General features: G+C 43.4%; 1 non-coding gene across 1 annotated transcript; it reads left to right on the forward strand.

The window, feature by feature from the left end:
• The first annotated feature begins 18176 nt into the window (after window positions 1-18176).
• Window positions 18177-18230, forward strand: LOC128100208 (small nucleolar RNA Z17). The gene has a single exon (XR_008214722.1). It is a non-coding gene; the product is annotated as a small nucleolar RNA Z17 (small nucleolar RNA).
• Window positions 18231-19471: the final 1241 nt, after the last annotated feature.

Genomic DNA, 19471 nt, shown 5'->3' on the forward strand with positions numbered 1-19471 from the left:
TGAGAAGAAATGCCCAGGTACACTTGTTCACCCACCTGACATCACACACCAGAGCCACACATCCCTGCTGACCCCATACCACAAGAGCATCATCTCTGTGTACCAGGCTTTTCCTCTGGGGCCACCAACCAGCTCTCAAATCATGACACAGAGACTTATTAGTTTTGAATGCTAGGCCTAGCTTGGGCCCTTCTCTGGCTAGCTCTTTTAACTTAACCTGTTTATCTACCTCTTGCCTCAGGGCTTATTCCTTTTCTTTCTTCTGTATATCTTACTTTCACTGCTTCTCTGTGTCTGCCTGGCTTCTTGCCCCAGGCATGTCCCTCTTTCTCTGTTCCTCCTCCCCTTGTTCTTCCCTTTCTCTCTTTCTCTTTCCTAGATTTCTCCTATTTCTTCTCTCTGCCTGCCAGCCCCGCCTATCCTTTCTCTGCCTGGCTATTGGCCGTCTGACTCTTTATTAGACCAATCAGGTGCCTTAGGCAGGCAGGGTGAAACAGATGCAACACATCGTTACATAATTAATCACACATCCTTACATGTTTTTTGTTTTGTTTTGTTTTTTTTTTTTTTTTTTTTTTTTTTTTTTTTGGTTTTTCGAGACAGGGTTTCTCTGTGTAGCTTTGCGCCTCTCCTGGAACTCACTTGGTAGCCCAGGCTGGCCTCGAACTCACAGAGATCCTCCTGGCTCTGCCTCCCGAGTACTGGGATTAAAGGCGTGCGCCACCACCGCCCGGCTCATCCTTACATGTTAAACAGGTGCAGCATAAACAAATGTAACACACCTTTACACAGTTAAAGTAATATTCTGCACCATAAACAAATGTAACACATCTTTGCCTAGTTAAAATATTCTACAACATCCCTGCACCTTCTGGTTCACCTCCCAGAAGTGAGTCATCCAGAACTGAGTGCTGGTGAGGTCAAGGAGCCTAGCACAAAGTTTTAAATTAACTACATGTTTTCCCTCTTTCTGTGTTAGACTGGGATTGCCCTCACCCTCATGTCTCCTCCTCTCCCCTCCCTTCTCCTCCCCTCCCCTCCTCTCCCTTCTGTCTACTTTTTCTGGGGATATACTTACCACAAAAACTGTTTTATTGTTTTGCTTTTTTCTCTGAGGGAATGAAACAAATTCCCAGTTCAGCTAGCAGCCACAGTCACTCAGTCTTACTCCTGGAAAAGGTCTCAGTGGGACTCTGCATGTCCTCTGGCCCACGCTAAGAACATCTGCTGTCCCTGTAACTACATCCTCAAGCACAGTTTTATGGAGCCTTTCCTAGGATATTCCTTTTCTGCAAACACGGTAAATGCCACCAGGTGGCTCATTTCCACCCAGGACACCTCAACCCGAAGTCCCAAACTTCACCAACAGGCAACCAAACTCTACAGGTCACACTTTGCAAAATTCACCCACACCAAGTCCAAGAGCATGTTTGCCATGAACCTTTAAATTCTTCACGTGGGAACCAAGCACATAGCTGTCACCACAGCACTCTGGAGATAGAGGCGTGAAAACCAGGACTTCAAAGTCACTCTCAGTTACAAAGCAAGTTTGAGACTAACCTGGGCCACATGAGAGCCAGTTTCAAAAGAGTCAACCAAGCAATTGATTAATTCCTCGTGTGTGGTGACTTAAAACCACAGAGATGGGAACACAGGAGGTAGCCAGCCACTTCCATCAACTCAAGTCCCCAGGCCCTTCCTCAGCACCTCCCCTTTAGGGACAGCAAAATAGCTAGCTCTCTTCCCTGGTTCTTCTATCTGCTCTGGAGAGATTAAGAAAAATCGTGGATAACTAGGATGGCGGCCCACACCTGTACCCCAGCACTTGGGAGGCAGAAGTGGGAGGAGCTCGGAGTTCAAATCCAGTTCCAGGACAGCCAAGGCTATACAAAGAAACTCTGTCTCAAACACAATAAAAGAAAAGAAAAAAAGAAAGGAAGGACTGCAGAGAGGGCTCAGGGTTTAAGAATGCTTGCTGCTCTTCCGAGGACCCAAGTTCATTGCCAACACCCACACTGGTTGGTTCAAGCTCCAAGAGATCAGATGCCTTTTCTGGCCTCTGTGGGCACACATATGTACATTTTAAAAAAAAAAAGAAAGAAAAAAAGAAATCTAAAAAGAAAGAAAAAATAAAAGTTAGGGAAGACAATGGCATAAGAAGGGGTGGGGTATAAAATGCACCTCTCAAGAAAGGCTAAAGGGCCGGGCGGTGGTGGCGCACGCCTTTAATCCCAGCACTCGGGAGGCAGAGCCAGGTGGATCTCTGTGAGTTCGAGGCCAGCCTGGGCTACCAAGTGAGTTCCAGGAAAAGGCGCAAAGCTACACAGAGAAACCCTGTCTTGAAAAACCAAAAAAAAAAAAAAAAGAAAGGCTAAAGGAAAGTAGAATGACCACTGGTTAATGACTTGAGAATGACCCCTGAGGTCTGGACACTAGATATGACCATAGGTGAGGAGAGCATGGTACCTGGGTTTTTAGTATAAGATTTTCCTTAGGAGAATGTCATTTTGAAATAGACCCCCCGAAGCTGCGTTTGTTAAAACCACGGACTCCTCACATGGGCCCACAAGGTCACTAAAAGCAGAATGAAAACCAGGCACCTCTGCCTTCATTCTGAGTACTTTGGCTGAAGGCACAGATGTAAATCATCATCCTTAGCCTTGCTGTTGGGTCCCCTTGAATTCTAGAAAGGAAAGCACCTGCAAGGACAGCTCCTCCACTGTACCCCACACCTGAGGAAAATAGTAAGACACTGTCTAAAACTTAAACCTCACAGATTTGGGGGTGTGACATCAAAGTATCTTTCTTGTCAGTCTCAGGAGCATGGATGAAACTGGAGCTGTGCGATGGAGGCAGAAACGGTGCTCTGGGACCTCCCAGCAGGAACCCTAGATGATGCTCATTCCTCAGAACTGTAAACTGAGGGGGAGACACGGAGATGTAATGAAGGGGAAGAGGGGGTCATCTCTTAAGACTCTTCTACAGAATTACTCAGCTAGATGGATAAAGGGAGGTGCAGTCATACTGTGGACAGTATGTTCAATGAGTCAGCAGCAGAAGGGGAAATTTTAAATGGGGTTTTAGGAAGACAAATGGCAAATACAAGATGCAGAGAGATGGAGCATTATGATAGCAACCAACCAAAATAGTTTCCTGTGGTTTGAAGGGTCCAGGAATATAGATATATAAATTATAAGCTTAAGAGATGAAAACTGACAGTCATCAGCTCTAAAGGTTAACTGCTAACAATGGTCCTCTGCTTTACAGCAGCTCCTCTGTCAACAGCCAGGGGTTAACTTTCTTTCTTTTGATTTTTTGAGACAGGGTTTCTCTGTGTAACAGTCCTGGCTAACTGGAACTTGCTTTGTAGACCAGGCTGGCCTCAAACTCACAGAGATTCACCTGTCTTTGCCTCCGAAGTGCTGGGATTAAAGGCATGCACCACCACCACCCAACCAGGAGTTAACTTTTAACCTCCTTTCCCCTTATAGCCAACAACTGCCTGGACCAAAGTTAACTTTAAATAGTTGCTTCTATGTGACTTCTAGCATGCATCCCATGCCTGATGTTCCTATGTGACTTCTAGCATGCACTCTGTGCCTAACGCCTTCCCCCTTACTATAAAAAGGGGCTCATAACTGCCACAGCCTTAAAATCCAACTCTGCCTGTAGTCTCAGCTTGCTGATAAGCTTTTGTACCCCTCGGTTATGTTTATTTTTCTTCTGGAATAAAGTTTGCTTCTTAACAGACTTTTGTGGTCTGTCCCCCATTATTGTGAGACCCTGGACCCAACAGGATGAAATTGTTTTCATGGGTATAGAATGTTTATAGGAGCCATTCCTAAATGTCTGCTTGGGATGAACTTCCTCAAGGATGTAACAGTGACTTCTTTGTGTTCTACCAATGCCAACCACGCCAAATAAACGAAATGACGAAAACCAGGACCAGGAGTTTCACACCTGAAATCCGAGCACTTGAGAAGTTAAGGCAGGATTTTTCAGAGTTTTATTTTCTTCTGGAATCTCACTAAGTCTGCTTGGCTGACCTGGAACTCAGCAGAGCAGGCTGGCCTCCACTCAGCCTCTTCCGCATGTGTCGCTGGCAGGAGGTTTGGAAATGTAAAGCCAGTTTTGGTTCCATAGAAAATCTTGAGGCCAGCCAGGGCTACCTGAGACTGTCTCAAAAAACACAAAACAGAAAAGAAAGAAGGAAGGAGGGGAGGGAGGAAACATTTGTAAATATGTTGAGTAATCTTGGATTTGTAGTTTCATAGAATTTGGCGTGGCTTCTAATTTTCCTAGGTCTTGGTAAAAACTGTCTCGGTTGCTGTTTTACACACTGTAAATCACACAGCTAACATAACTACAGTGGCCTAACAGGAGCTTGTACTAACCCTCTGGCCACAGCGCCATCTGGATTTGCATAACAAGTCCCCTTCTTGCGTCTCCAAAACCCTGAGGGCATTTTTGTCAGGAGGACAGGTGACAGGACAGTGTCTTTTGGAATCACAGACTCTGGCTTCTTGTTTACTATTGTCCTTCAGCTCTCTAATCTTCTTCCACTACTGCAACTAACACAGTGTGAAGATTAAATAAGAGATGTGACCTTTATGGTAGGAGCTGATACCTATCTGGAGTTCAATAGAGACTCAGAAGGAAGTCAGCGTTCACATCCCTCAGTTCAAAAGGGAGTGCGTTCTCCAAGTAAGGCTAGTGTGGAGATTGGATGGCTAAACTGTACATTCTCACACACACACACACACACACACAGAGAGAGAGAGAGAGAGAGAGAGAGAGAGAGAGAGAGAGAGAGAGAGAGAGAGAGAGAGAGAGAGAGAGAGAGAACTGAGTATCCTTTTCTGTCTGGTTGTCTAGAAAGGTAGAAAATGAGCTCCGGGCTTTTCCCTTTGATTATTCTCAGGTGGAAAGGACAAAAATGGAAACTGAGGGGAGGAAAGGGGAAGAACACAGACCTGTAAAGGCCAGATGACTTCTGTGGGCACGGCCTTAATCCCAGCACTCAGGAAGCAGGGTCCAGCCCATCTCTGTAAATCCCAGCCCAGTCTGGTCTATATAGTGAGTTCCTAGCCAGCAAGAGCTACATAGTGAGATCCTGTCTCAACAAACTAACAAAACTGAGCCTACTTAAACCTGCCACAGAGAAAACCAGGTGGCAGAGTGGGAATGCATGCACTTGACACGCAGACTGGCATCAGGGTTAGGGGAAGCCAACCTGTTATCCCGTGGTTGTTATTGAAGTAGTAGAGAACTAACCTTGAAGAAACGTGGTTGCTGCGAGGAGGGGTGGGGGAACAAAGACTTCCCTTCAGTTCCTATTAGATAGATCAGGGGTGAGAGTTGGGATGAGGTTGAGGGGTTGGGGAAAAGGACTGGGAGTGCCCCTTTCCTTCCAGGATTTTGACCCTAGCCTGAGGAGCACCACCACCCAGGGGATACAGCTACTTAGCGAGTCAGTCATTCCCCCTCCCCTCCCCTCCCCCATCTGACTACGCCTGGAGTCGGGGGCACAGCGTGGCCTCCGAGTTTGCAAAGATCTAAAATACAGGGGGGATGCTCTATCGATTCTCCCAGTTGTGTCGGGAATCTGGCTCCAGCTCAGCCAGGAGTGGCGCCAGGAATTGTTGGTATAAAGACTAGGTGCAGGGAAAAGGACTCAGACTGGCTACCTAGGGCCGACAGACTCAGGGGAAAGGCTGAGACAACGCGAATTGCGGCGCCCTCGGGTTGAGGAAACTCAGTCATGCAAACAGTAACACAACCCGACCACTGGTGAAACAGAAGCCAGAGGGTGGCCTTGGGACAGAGATATAGTGTGAGGAGAGTCTGGGAGGGGGGCCTGGCGAGCAGGTAGGTGGATCGAACAGCAAGCTCCTTCCATTAATTACCACCCTGCCTTGGGTTGAATGACTCTATCCCAGGCGCACACCTGCTGAGCTGCCAGTGGGTGGGCTCCCGGGTGGGTTTCTTTCTGGTATGAGTGCTGCATACCAAATTCCATCCTAAGATCCTAGGATGGCTGGATGGACCGGTGGACGGACAGACCAGACATGCACAAACAGATAGCAGGTAGCATTTGCCAAATCCACGTCTAGTCTCCTTGATAACTCTATGGCTCCCGTTATGGAGCAGCACACGGAGGTTTATCCCGTCTAAGAATGTACCCACAATGGGTGTACTCAGACAAAGAAGAACCAGACAGGGTCCCAACGGGGAGGACCAGATACGGGGGCGGGGGGGGGGGGCGGATAAAGGGATAACAAAAGGGAAGACTCAAACGCAGGGTCAGGAGGGCTGCCAGGGCTGATGACCCAAGCCAGCAAATCTGTTAACGGCACACCTCTTTATTCCCCTCAGATGGGGAAGCAGAGAACAAGTCAGTGAAGGGCATCAGGCTGTGGAAGGCAGGGAGCTCAGGATATCTCAGGTTTCCTCTTAGCAAGGGACATTCTGGGATGACAAAGAATTTCACATCCCAGTGTCTGGAACATTTATATATTGGGACGGAGGCGGGGGGGGGGGGGGGGGGGGGGGGGGTGGGTGGAAAGTGTAAGTTCCCGGAATACAAGGCCCCCAGGCCCTGGCTCCAATCCATAGTCAGTCTTGCCAGGCATGATTCTGGCCAGGTGAGGGCAAAATGCCCACATCCCATCATCAGGGCCTCCAGGCAGTCCAATCTCCAATCCAGTCTATCCTCCAAATGTGCATGCGCAAGTGTGTGTGTGTGTGTGTGTGTGTGTGTGTGTGTGTGTGTGTGTGTGTGAAATACAGATGAAAAGAACAATGAGATACTCTTTTCCTATTGTTACACAGCAGGTTTTAAAAATTTACTCACTGCTTTTAAGATCTTTTCCCTCTCATGTTGCTCTGTGTAGTTTCACACATACAAACAGACACCTGTAATTTACAGTTTCTGTTCTGCATATGAGAGAAAATGTGCTATTTGTCTGTCTAGTTTATTTCATTCAACATAGTGATTTCTAGCTGTATCTGTTTTCCTTCAAGTGTCATTTTATTTTTCTTTAGAGGTGCCTAAAATTCCACTGTGTACCATCTTTTGTTGTTGTTTTCTTTCTTTCGTCCACCTCCCCCACCCCCCAAATCCCAGACTGGCTTGGAACTCATTTTGTAGCCGAGAACAACCTTGAAATCCTGACCCTCCTGCCTCTGCCTCCTGAATGCTTGGATTGCAGCACATGTCACTATGTCTGGTTTCTGCAATGCTGAGGCTTGAACCCAGGATCTTCTGCATACTAGGCAAGCAGCCAGCTAACTGAGCTGCAGCCTCAGCTGTCCCACACTTTCTTTGTCCATTCATTTACTAATAGGACCAAAGGCTGGTTCCACTTCTTAACTATTGCTTATAGCACAGCAATAAAAACAGATGGTGAGTTGACTTAGAGTCCATGAGATCTGTACCCAGAGAAGGAATGGGGAAGGGGGAGGGGAGGAAACTGTGGTCAGGATGTAAAATAAATGAATAAATGTAATTAATAATAAATAAGTAGCCGGGCGGTGGTGGCGCACGCCTTTAATCCCAGCACTCGGGAGGCAGAGCCAGGAGGATCTCTGTGAGTTCGAGGCCAGCCTGGGCTACCAAGTGAGTTCCAGGAAAAGGCGCAAAGCTACACAGAGAAACCCTGTCTCGAAAAACCAAAAAATAAATAAATAAATGAAATAAAATAAATAAAAATAAATAAATAAGTAAAGATATATACTCAAGAATAACTTAGCTGGATTATGTGGTAGCTATTCTCATACATAGTTAAGGACCTCCACACTGATTTCCATCGTTGAAATCCAGATTCCCACCAGCAGTGAATAAGTTTCCTCTTTCTCCCACAACCTCACCAGAATTTTCCTTTTTTCTTTTTAGACAGAGTCTCACTATGTAGCTCCAGCTGGCCTGTGGCTCACTCTGTAGACCAGGCTGGCCTCGAACACAGAGATCCGCCTGCCTCTGCCTCCAACATCATTTGTTCTCTTGGTGACAGCCATCATGACTGGGGTGAGATAAATCTCAAAAGCAGCTTTCACTCACATTTCTCCAATGACCAGGATGCTGGAGTTTTTCAAGTATTTTCATCCTGTTTCCTATTTTAAGAATTGTGTATTCTGTTCATTAGCCCATCTACTGACTGGATGACTTGTTCTCTTGCTGTTTAATTTTTCTGGTTATCTTTTCTAGCCCTTGGCAGCACATTAAAAGGCTGGATCTTTAAGAATGCCAACATTCCACCCCCTCCTCCAACTCGTACATCCTTTCCACCCTCCTTCCTCAGTGTTCCCTAAGCCTTGGAGAGGGTGGGATATCTGTGTCCCATGTACGCATGAGCATTCAATGGTCACTTATTGTCAGTGAGTCTTGGCAGTTACACTTCCCACTGCAAAAAAAGAAAAAAGAAAAAAGCTCTGTCCAAAACTTTCAGCAACACTAATTTATAGATATAAGCATAATTATTTGGGATTTAATTGGACTGGCGTGTCAAATTTGACAAAGAAACATCAGTAGCCTCCCTCCTGGAGCCTACTAGGACCTCCTCAGACAGTGTCCAGTACCGGATCTGAATTCTATCCTGTGGATCACGCCTCAGATCTAATCACAAAGTATGTGGTTATTCCCAAAGCAGACTCATGCACCAATATGTGCTTGCCTAGCCTGTTGATAGTGCTGTACACGGGGCTCAAAGCTGTACAAGGCTAGCTGGAGTCTTGTCAAAAGTGTCCTCTAGTCATGATTAGTGATAATTTGCCTCTAGCCTTCTGAGTAGCATGGTTCCCAAAACTACGAGGGGTCGCTGTTAGTTATTAGAAGCTTGCTGGTTATTAGATTGACTGCCAAAGGGTCCCAGTAGCTGTGCTCAACTAACATTAATTTCACTTAATAAGGAGTCTAAAGCGTGTGAGTCCGTGGTGCTGGCAACTGGCACAGGATGCCAAAGGGTTGGCTCACATCCCGGGTAGAACAGAAAGAGATTTCATCATGGTATTTAGAGTAATATGAAACAAAAAATATTCGGATATATATGGATTTTTAAAATTTGATATTTTGGGGCCACAGCTGACTATAGGCAATGAAAACAAAGAAAGCACAAGCTTGGGAAAGGGGGAGACTATTGAATACCCCCAAACTGTCATTTTCCATCCTACAAATACCAAACCATCACCCCTTCTCGCCTGTACTGGTCTCTTCCTCTACCGCTTTCCACTTTATCCTTGGGGACAGGGCTCTTTAATGATGCTGGAGCTTACCATTTAAACTAGATTAGATGGCTAGTGAGCCTCCAGGATCTGCCGAGGTCTGCCCCAGTGCAGAGGTTACAGATGCACACTGCCATGCTGGGCTTCACACAGGGGCTAGGAATTCGAACTCAAATCCTCATGCTTTGTGGTGGTTTGAAAGAAAATGGCCCCCAAAGGGAGTGGCACTATTAGGAGGTGTGGCCTTTTTGGAGTAGGTGTGGTCTTGTTGTAGGAAGTGTGTCGGTGTGGGGGCGGGCTTTGAGGTCTCTTTTCTCAAGCTTCACTTAGTGTGACCATCAGTCAACTTTTGGCACCTTCTGGTTAAGATGTAGCCAGCACCACATCTGCCTGTACACAGCCTACTCCCCATCTTGATGATAATGGACTAAACTTCTGAAACTGTAAGCCACCACCTCAATTAAATGTTGTCGTTTTTCTAAGAGTTGCCATGGTCATAGTGTCTCTTCACAGCAATAAAAATTTAAGGCATGCCTGTTCAGGAAACACTTTGCCAGCTCACCCAGCTGGTCCTGATCACCCAATTCACCTCTAGCACATCTTAATTTTCCACACCAGAAAGGCACCTGTCTTAGTTACTGTTCCATTACTGTGAGAAGACACCATAACCAAGGCAACTTATAGAAGAAAGCATTGAATTGGTGGCTTGCTTAAAGGTCATCATGATCATCCTGGTGGGGGTGCTTGCTGGCAGGCAGGCATGGTGCTGGAGAAGTAGCTGAGCGCTCACATCTGGTCTTTGGTATCCAACTGTGGTGCAGGAATTCATAAAAAAGCCAGAGCTGCACTCGGCCGGAGCTGCAAGGGGCTGAAGCTACAAGCGGCCATAGCTGCTCAAGGGGCCAGACTGCTTGTGGGTTTACAGAGCCCCTGGCTCAGGCAAGATACAGCTCAGGCCTGAGCACGTGGCCAGACTTTCTTTAGCTTTTAGCTTTTTTTCTTCTCCTGGTAGGTAGTAGGTACTTCCTGCCCCCCTCCCCTCAATTCCCATCTCAGACTGCCACCACACTAGGTAGCTGCTTTGAAATTTCCTTGAACTTCTACTGTTCTATACAGACTTGGTAAGTCAATTAAGATATCTTAAAGGAAGAAACTACTTAAGAGATTTTTTCCCCACATTAAAAAATGGGGAACATTTTTACAATGGAAGGAAATTGGTCTTTGTTTGACAACACATTAGGCAGTCTAAAAATGGAACAATTAAATGAGAGGATAATTAATGTTGATGGGATGTATGTAACATCAATTATGAAAATTGTTTAATTATCCTTCTTTTAGTATTGAAAAGGTTGATCAATTTAAGTGCCAAGATAAAAGCTTTAGAAAAACCTGTTAAAATGAATTATAGGGAAATTCAGACCCAGACAGAAGAATTTAAAGGTGAAATTATTTCAGGATTGAATTATATGGTTACAGAGAGGCAGCCTGTTTACAAACAATCAAACTTAATTTATCTAGTAGCCTATAGGAACTACCTGCTCAGGGGCATGTACAAGCTAATTAGACTCCAGTGGAAATGTTAAATTTAAGGAAGCTATAGTATCATATGGCATACATTATCCATTCATAAAGCAAATGTTAAACTCATGGTCAACTTGTAATAGGATTATTCATCAGGACTGGAAAGAATTGGTAACAGCTGTCCTGGAATCCAGAGCACAATTACACTGGCAAACATGGTTTAAGGAGGCAGCTAAGACAATAGAAAACCAATGTAGAACTAGAGGTGTGGAAATTTCCCAGGACTGTAGCTGATTTTTTTTGTGTGTCCTGGCCTGCTGGCAGTCGGGACAAATCTCTCCCACTCGCATCCCCCAAGTAAACACACAGAGACTTATATTACTTATAAACTGTATGGCTGTGGCAGGTTTCTTGCTATCTGTTCTTATATCTTATATTAACCCATTTCTATAAATCTATACTTTGCCACATGACCCATGGCTTACCGGTATCTTACATCATGTTTCTCCTCGTGGAGGCTGGCAGCATCTCTCTGCCTCAGTCTTCCACTTCCCAGAATTCTCCTCTCATTGTCCCGCCTATACTTCCTATCTGGCCACTGGCCAATCAGCATTTTATTTATCAATCAATCATAGCAACATATACTCACAGCATGCAGGACATCCCATAGCACAGGATCAGCTTCTTGAAGAAGGCAAATACTCTAGTATACAAAGACAATGTTTATATGATTACCAAACCTTAATTCTATGCTGCATGGCAGGCATGAATGCATAGGACAGAACTGAGAAGCAGGGGGAAAAAATTGAATCATTCACAAAAGTTATATAGGGCCCCAGAGAATCCTTCACAGATTTCTTACAAAGGCTGTCTTCAGCAGTAAATAGAATGATACCAAATTCAGAAGCTAGACAGATAATAATTGAATCTTTGAATTTTGAGAATGTGAATGGAGCATGCAAAAGAATAATCAGACCATTAAAGGCAAAATCGGCACCCTTGGAAAATTGGATTAGGGACACAATTAATATTGAGTCTCATGACCATGATGATATGTGGATAGGAGAGGTTATATCAAAAGCTTTGAGGAAAAATGTCAGATGTTTTGGTTGTGGTAAACAAGGTCATTTGAAAAGGAGTGTAGGACTGGAGAGATGGCTCAGAGGTTAAAAGCATCGACTGCTCTTCCAGAGGTCCTGAGTTCAATTCCCAGCACCCACATGGTGGCTTACAACCATCTGTAATGGATCTGGCACCCTCTTCTGTATACATAATAAATAAATAAATCTTAAAAAAAAAAAGAAAAGAAAAGGGAGTGTAAACAGGGTATTCCTAGAAATAATGTTTATTCAAGGAACAATGGCAACAGAATGCCCCTCCCTTCTGGATTATGTGGTAAGGGTAAACATTGAACAAACAAATGTAGATCAACAAGGGACAGACAAGGTAATCCTTTGCCTCTGCCTCCGGGAAACTCCCAGAGGGGCCTCATGCAGGCCCCCACAGCAAACTCAGATCAGATGTTTCCTGACATCATAGAAGAAATTCCTTCTCAGAGCAATTAAATAACCAAATGCCTATTGAAATAAACCATGCTGTTTGGACTGACAGAACAGCTGTAGCAGAGAGAATAGGAAATTCAGGAGAAACCATAAAGTGAATTTTTTGGCAAACTTCTATAAATGAACAAAGACCAAAATTAAAAATATGAATAAATGATGTTTTCTTGGAAGGCTTAGCAGACACAGGTGCAGATGTGACAATAATTGCACCAGAATTTTGGCATCCAAATTGTCCTCTTCAGGAGGTAAATGTTCAGTTGTTAGGAATTGGAACATTATCTCAAGTGAAACAGAGTGCAAGATGGCTCAAATGTATAGGTCCAGAAGGACAGAGAGGAAAATTAAAGCCATATGTGGCTAATATAGCTATGAACTTATGGGGCCATGATCTATTACAACAATGGAATACTCAGATTAACATTCCTCCAACCTCAGAAACAAATCATAAACTAGCACATGTTTCTGAGAGAAATATTAGGAGGTACTATTCTAATGAGTGGTCACCAGCCATCCAGATTGTACAAGAAACAGGGCACAACAACTGATAATCTTCCAAAGACACCAACAGCTCTACCTTTAAAATGGTTAACATACAAGCCTGTATGGATAGGTTCAGCAATGGCCTTTAACAACAGAGAAACTCCAGGCTTTAGAAGAGCTGGTAGAAGAGTAGTTAAATGCTCAGCATATTGAAGAATCAACCAGCCCTTGGAATTCTCCTGTATTTGTTATTAAAAAGAAATCTGGTAAATGGAGAATGGTAACAGACCTAAGAGCAATTAACAAAGTAATTCAGCCAATGGACTCTCTACAATCTGGAATTCCTTTGCTTACTCTGTTACCTAAAGGATGGCCTCTAATAGTTATAGATTTAAAAGACTGTTTCTTTTCAATAGCCTTACAATAAAATGACAGAGAAATATTTGCCTTCACGGTGCCTACTTATAATAATTCTCAACTGGTTAAGAGATATCAATGGAGGGTTCTCCCACAGGCAATATTGAATAGCCCAACCCTGTGCCAATATTTTGTACAACAGCCATTGGAAGTAATACATAAACAATTTCCCAAATCTATAATTTATCATTATATAGACAATATTTTACTAGCTGACTCAAATGCAAATACATTAGAAAGAATGTTTGAAGAGGTAAAGAAAATTTTGTCTTGTTGGGGATTACAAATTGCTCCTGAAAAGATACAAAGAGGAGATTCTACTAATTATTTAGGATATAAAATAGGTCTACAAAAAAATTAGACCATAAAAGGTGAAATTAGGAGAGATCAATTATGGACTCTTAATGACTTTCAAAGATTATTTGGAGACATTTCCCATCTATGAACTGTTGTTGGGGTGAAAAATGATGAACTGAGTAATTTGTTCAAAACCTTAGAAGGTGAGGAGGACTTAAAGTCCAAGAGAATTATCACCTGAAGCTGAGAAATAATTGGCCTTGGTGGAAAAGGAAGTACAAGATGGACATGTGGATCGTGTGGATCCAAAGCTGGATTGCATTTTGTTCATTTTACCACCTAGGCATTCTCCTACAGGAATTTTAATGCAGAGGGAAGATATTATATTAGAATGGAACAGAGTAAAAAATTAAAAACTTATGTGGAAAAGATCTCTGACTTGATTTTAAAAGGAAAATTCAGACTTCGTCAATTAGCAGGAATAGACCCAACAGAAATTATCATACCTTTAACTAAGGAGGACATTGACAAATTATGGGCAGAAAGTGAACCTTGGCAAAGAGCTTGCAGTAATTTTTTGGGAGAGATTAACAGGAAATATCCCAAAAGTAATAGAATTGAACTTATAAAGAGAACTGATTGGATTTTGCCTCGCATTGTATGGGAAACACCTATATCTGGAGCTTGTACATTTTATAGAGATGCAAACAAACAAGGAAAGGCAGGTTACAAATCAGAAAATTTAAGTAAAGTGGTTCAAAGTCCTCATAATTCAGTTAAAAAATCAGAATTGTATGCTATTCTGTTGGTATTAAAGGATTTTTCAGAACTTCTCAACATAGTTACTAACTCTCAGTATGCTGAAAGAGTGGTATTACATATTGAGACCACAGAATTTATCCCTGATGAGTCAGAATTAACTTCACTATTTATTCAGTTACAAGATACAATCAGGAATAGGAAGCATCCTGTATATATAACTCACATCTGATCCCATACGGGTCTGCCAGGCCCTCTAGCACAAGGTAATGACAAGATTGATAAATTACTGATAGGAAATGGCTGGAGGCCTCATAATTTCATTTAAAAAGAAATCACCAGGCGGTAGTGGCACATGACTTTAATCCCAGCACTCAGGAGGCAGAGGCAGGTGGATCTCTATGAGTTTGAGGCCAGACTGGTCTACAAAGTGAGTTCCAGGAAAGGCACAAAGCTACATAGAGAAACCCCTGTCTCAAAAAAAAAAAAAAAAAAAAAAAAAAAAAAAAAAAAAGAAAAAGAAAAATCACGTCAATAGTAAAAGTTTAAAAAAGATCATCTTTGGACTACAAACTGCTCAGGACAATTTTGAGATGGCTAGCTGAGATGATCCAGCTTCACAGACTACTTAAACAAGGACTTGCGATAAGCCCTGCACTTTGGCATTAAGCAGAGACTGGACAACAAATGATACAGCTACCTCTACCAGAACTTGACAATTAACCCAAAAAATTTTCTTTTCAGGATCCCCTAAAGATGCCTTTGCTCTGGGGTTGGAGAGATGGCTCAGAAGTTAAGAGCACTGACTGCTCTTCCAGAGGTCCTGAGTTCAGTTCCCAGCAACCACATGGTGGCTAATAACCACCTGTAATGATATCTGGTGCCTTCTTCTGGCCTGCAGGCATACATGCAGGCAGAATACTGCATACGTAATACAATTAACCTTTAAAAAAAAAGATGCCTCTGCCCACAAACAGCAGGAAGCAATTTTAAGAACACAACATCCACATTCCCAAGAGGTAGGGTGGGGCAGGTGGTTATTGGTCTTTCAGTGGATTTCAGGTTTGGGATAGTTGTCATTGTTTAGGAAGGTTGGTTACAAGTTGTTGTTAATGGTCAGGAAAAGGTCTAAACAAAGGAGATTAGATTTAAGGTTCTTATTTGAAAAGAAAAAAAAGATATAGATAAGAGGTAGATTATTGAATCTACTCTGATAAAAAAGATATAAAAATGATAGAATAAAGGGTAGATTATTGAATCTCCTCTGAAAAGAGAGGATGTAGATATGATATAGATAAAAAGGTAGTGCTGTATAAATAAAATGCTGATTGGCCAGTAGCCAGGCAGGAAGTATAGGTGGGACAAGCAGAGAAGAGAATTCTGGGAACAAGAAGGCTGAGTCAGGAGATGCTGCCAGACGCTGTCATGAGTACCAACATGTAGGATATTGGTAAGCCATGTGGCAAGGTATAGATGAATAGAAATGGGTTAATTTAAGATAGAAGAACTAGATAACAAGAAGCCTGCCATGGCCATACAGTTTGTAACCAATATAAGTCTCTGTGTGTTAATTTGGTTGGGTCTGAGCAGCTGCGGTACTGGCAGGTGAAAAAGATTTGTCCTGACTGGGGGCCAGGCAGGACCAGGAAAACTCTAGCTACAAGATAGATTATTGAATCTACTTTTAAGACAACTACTAGTTTTAAATACTTTACATTGGATTGGATTTTTATATATTGTATACATATTATATATATATGTATATATAGAGAGAGATTGATATTGTTAGAAAATGCTGTACATATATTGTTGTGGATATTGCTTGTTCAAGATATTGTATTTATACAGTTCATTTAACAAAGTAATGCAATTTGCTAATCCTTGAATGTTATTATTACCAACTATTAGGCTATAAAGAAATGAAAGTTAGTAGTTAGACATTACAATCAAACTTGTAGTCACATTTGGTGTTTTTAAGGTTAAGCAGAGATATATTTTAGATAGACAGGTCATCTTTAAACCCTTCAGAGATCTATAGAATATGGCATTTGAAATTTTTAATAACTTAGAATTTTTCGTTTTTTTAATGGCTATGAGACATGTCAGCTCCTGGTAGCACCAATCAGAGAAGATATGGGCATTGAAGAAACTACATACAGAGTTAACTTTCACTGTGGCAAAAGTTAGCCACTGAGCAACAAAGTGCCCTTGCAGCAATTGCTGACAGTGTGCTATCCAAAATGGACAAACAGGACACAAAACAAAGGACTGCTGATCCTTGCCAAGACAAGTGTGGTTGCAGCTTTGGCAACAGGCATCCTCTGAGGCCAGGACAATATGGCACCATTGCTGAAGTGGTTTTGTAATCCAGAAAAGGTATAGTGCCCCTTTCTTTGAAGGCAGCCGAACAGGCAATGGATCGATGGCTTCTGATGTGCAGTGGAACAGTAGCTGAAAGTTATATTTGAAAGAGTAAGAAGGCCGATGGAGTCTAACCTCTCAATGATAGACTGGCATTTAATAAATGAGATGAAGCTACCCACAAGCCGAGAGGAATGGGATGTGGAAAAGAATGGGATGCTGAGATGAAGCCATCCACAAGCCAAGAAGAATAGGCAGCCAAATTCCAAAAACACTAGCAATTTCCAGAATTTAAAATCCTGAATCATGGCCGGGTGGTGGTGGTGCATGCCTTTAATCCTGGCACTCGGGAGGCAGAGGCAGGTGGATCTCTGTGAGTTCGAGGCCAGCCTGGTCTCCAAAGAGAGTTCCAGGAAAGGCACAAAGCTACACAGAGAAACCCTGTCTCGGAAAAAAAAAAATCCTGAATCATGACATTTAATTGAGACTGGCTTACAGTTCAGAGGTTCAGTTCATTATCATCATAATGGGACATGGCATCATGCAGCCAGACATGGTGCTAAAGGAGCCGAGAGTCTCACATCTTGCAGGCAACAGGAAGTGGTCTGAGGCACTGGGCAGTATCTTGAGCATATATATGAGACCTCAAAGCCCACCTCCACAGTGACACACTTCCTCCAACAAGACCACACCTACTCCAATAAGGCCACACTTCCTAATGTTTCCACTCCCTTTGGGGGCAACTTTCTTTCAAACTACCACACATACATACCGTGTGTGTGTGTGTGTGTGTGTGTGTGTGTGTGTGTGTGTGTGTGTGTGTGTGTGTGTGTGTACAGCCCCTCCACTCTTGCCTTCCACCAAAATAATGAAAAAAAGTGTGTATACATTATATATAATGTAATATACACACACATTTGAAGGTTAATGGGCACATTCTGGAATGTGGCTCCACCTGAACGATTTCACATATTTCAACACAGACCTCCTAACCCACATCTATTATATTTCTCTCCAGGAGAGCCTGACTGCTGTTCCCTTCTCCCAGGAGCTCAGTGCTGAATTCTGTTGCTTCTCGCATACAGCACCAGTCATTCCTCTGAACTGGATACACGCATGAATCCCACGAACTGGCTCCAGATCCTACAATGTCCATCTGGACCTGATGCCCACATTTTCTCAAGCAGCCCAGGTGCTCTCTCCAGGCAGGCACTCTCAGAAGTTGTTACCAGTGGAGAGTGTGGATTGAGGGTAAAGTTCACCTGGAAGAAGCCATTCAACAGAAGTCTGAAACCACAGTGTGAATCCCTGTCCAGCTGCTTGGTCCCTTGTCCCTGCTATGAAAGGGGCATGGAAACTCCTAAGTCTGGGGAAAAATGAGCATGAAGGAAGATAGCACCTGTGGCTGTATTTTGTAAATCTCGAGGAATATTCATAGTCAAGGACTGTTGGCCTTACCTCCAAGCCCTAGCCCTGTTTCTGCAGCCTACTTGCAAGGGTCCCTCACAGGGCCAAAAAATGACAAGGGATGACAGCCTATATGGTACAAGATTGGGAGAAGTTGCATGTGATGACACTGTTTAGCGACCAAAGTCTGATAGAAATGATTGCTATTTCGGAAAAAAAAAAAAAAAAAAAAAAGATTGGGAGAAGCTGTTGTCCTTCATTATAGCATGGTGGAGGGCATTCATTTCATGGGGAAATGGGGCAGGGTGCCAGCTCAGGTCTCTCCTCTCCTTCTCCTCCTCCTCCTTGCCCTCCTCCTCTTCTCCTTCTCCTTTGTTATTCTTCCTCTTCTTTCTCCTCCTTCTCCTTCTTCCTCTGCCACAAATGTGGCTGGAGAGATGGCTCAGTGGTTAAGAGCACTGGCTGCTCTTCCAGAGGATCCAGGTTCGATTCTCAGCACCCACAGTGAGGGCTCACAACTATTCATAATTCCAGGATCTGACACTCTCTTATGGCCTCTGAGGGCACCAGGTATGTACATGGTGCACAGACAAGCAGGCGGGACATCAATTCACACACTAAAATAAAATTAAATAAAAATAAAGCCACAAATGTCATCATGATCCCCCTCATCATTAACTCCTCCAATTCTAATTATTTCCCAAATCTCACTTCCAAATACCAGTAACCTGTGAACTCGGGAGTTAATGTCCAACACCCAAGCTCTCTGGAAAGACATTAAAATCATATCTGTCAGAAAATGCCTGAAACAGTAAGACTCTACAGGAGGTCTGCTGCTATGGATCTTTTCAGTTTATTGCCTGAGTTGGCTTCTGTAGTTAAAAGTGACCCCCACATGATTGCACTTACACACACTTTGAGATTGTTAAACCCATGACATAGGACAGGAGAGGAGTTCTACTTATTATAAAGAAAGACTCTTAATTATAATAGAATATGACACAAACCCACACATAGTGCCTCCTGCCTGTAATCCCAGAGTTTGGGAGGCTGAGCCAGAGCATCCCATAAGATTCAAGGTCAGCCTAAGTTATATAGTAAGGTAAAGTGGCAATTAATAAGGCAATTCCACGGAGTTTATCTGATAGTAGTCAAAAGAAGTTTATTTTGGGGTGACTTACAACCAGCAAATGGATAAGTTACAGAATCCGGGAGAGGCAAGGGGCAGGCCAACGCAGTTCTCTGGAGAACTCTGACTTGGTCTGCAATCCAGCATCCAGGATCATGAGGTAGCCAAGAGAGCCAGCCCTACACATCTCAGGTCTTAAGGGTCCAAAGAGGCCATGCCCCAGGGGCAAGTTATAGGCCGTGCAGCAGTTACCTGCTGCCTCACTAGGGGGTGCTTCAAGGTCAAAGCTGGAGCAGCTACCCACTCCAGTAAGGTCCAG

Source organism: Peromyscus californicus, unplaced genomic scaffold (assembly GCF_007827085.1).
Source record: "Peromyscus californicus insignis strain IS unplaced genomic scaffold, ASM782708v3 Scaffold_6__1_contigs__length_162567912, whole genome shotgun sequence".
NCBI lineage: Eukaryota > Metazoa > Chordata > Mammalia > Rodentia > Cricetidae > Peromyscus > Peromyscus californicus.